Source organism: Nanorana parkeri, unplaced genomic scaffold (assembly GCF_000935625.1).
Source record: "Nanorana parkeri isolate BGI_ZX_2015 unplaced genomic scaffold, ASM93562v1 scaffold748, whole genome shotgun sequence".
Classification (NCBI taxonomy): domain Eukaryota; kingdom Metazoa; phylum Chordata; class Amphibia; order Anura; family Dicroglossidae; genus Nanorana; species Nanorana parkeri.
In genome coordinates, this window is record NW_017307016.1 from 301,021 (window position 1) to 302,650 (window position 1,630).

Consider the following 1,630-nt stretch of genomic DNA (forward strand, 5'->3'; position numbering starts at 1 on the left):
ACTGGGGGGTTGTAGGTGGGGGTGGGGAATGAAAGGGGTGAGGAGGGAGGGGTACTGGTGGTTGTAGGTGGGGTGGGAAATGAAAAGTATGGGGGATGGAGAGAGATAAATTGGGCTCCTGGAAGAATTGTTATGTTCACTAAAACTGTGATGGCTTTCTGGTGAAATGTTTATTTTTGTTCCCTTTTCCTTTCAGCTCTGGGGTCAGAGGCCACCTAAAGCCTAAAGGTTGTCACCTGACGTCTCCCAGCTCCTGAGTGTGCCATGTGAGAGGTGAAGCTGCCTGCAGGGCAATATCCACAGGGCATCAGGCAAAACTCTGGACCTCAGATACATCCAATGTGACCTGTGTGGCTTGTGGAGGAACTATAAGTTCCAGCATGACCTTCTTATATAGTCTGTGGCCCTAGGGTTGCCACCTGTCCCAGATTCACCTGGACAGTCTGGGTTTTGAGTCCTGTATGTGCCGTGTCTGGGTCTCAGCTTGGCCTGAAACCCGGAAACAGCACATACAGGACTCAAAACCCCGGACTGTCCAGCTGAATCCGGGACATGTGGCCCCTGGTGGAACCAGAAGTCCCAGCGTGCACCGTCAGTAAGCAGCAGCCCTCTGTCCCCCCTCCACACACACACACACGGCTGTACCGGGATCCGCCCGCCGGTCACAGACGATACAAGGCGAATATCTGATAGATTTTGATACATTTTACCATCGCGCAGATACAAAGTCACGTTACCTGCCTCGCGCCGCTGTCTGCCACGTTGCCAGGCAACGAGACGCTGAGCGTTGCCATGGGAAGCGCCGGGCCACGCCTCCCGCAATCACGGCCGCGCAAGTGTTTGGCTTCCCCCCTAGCGGCCAGTGTGATGCGATGCATTCCCGCACGGACGATTCTTGGCTGCCATCTAGCGGCCGTTAGGGAGATGACACCGGCAGCCGCTTAAAGGGGGAATTCATAGTTGAAATGTATTGTTCCGGGGATGGAGGAGATTTCTATCGATCAGTGGGAGTCGGTCACACACATTGTATGGTGAGCTGATGTCTAAGAGGGGGTGGGACGAAGTTCAGGTCGTTTATTTGTACTTTTGGAGGTAGAATTTTGGTTTATTGGCGGCCCTTTTAGATCACTTTATACCATTTTTTAAAACAAGGATTGAATTTTGGATTTCATGCACTTTATGTGTTTATAGCGCTTTATTTTATGTCTTTGTTTAACCAGTTCAGTGCCGGCCTGTAATTCCCCTTCATTACCCGTCCATGTTTCAGCTCTCAGCGCTTGACTGACAATTATTCGGTCATCAAAACCCAATGAATTCGTTTTTCGGGACAGAGATTTTTTTTGGGGGGGGGGAGGGGGGTATTTAATAACCATTTATTTGCTAATAAAACATATCAAATAAAAACGCCGGGATGGTACGAACACCAAGTGGCGCCACTAGGGGGGTGCAGCCCGCACCCGGGTGACACCACTCTTGAAGATGGCTGCCGGCAGGCAACAGCGGTAACAGCGCGTGATTTCATCACTCACATGAGCGACGATGTCACGTCGGGTTGTCACCCGGTACCCGCTCTGGGTGTCACCCCGCCTCGGGACGCCCCTGTGAACACCCTTGAAAATGGAAAGTGGAC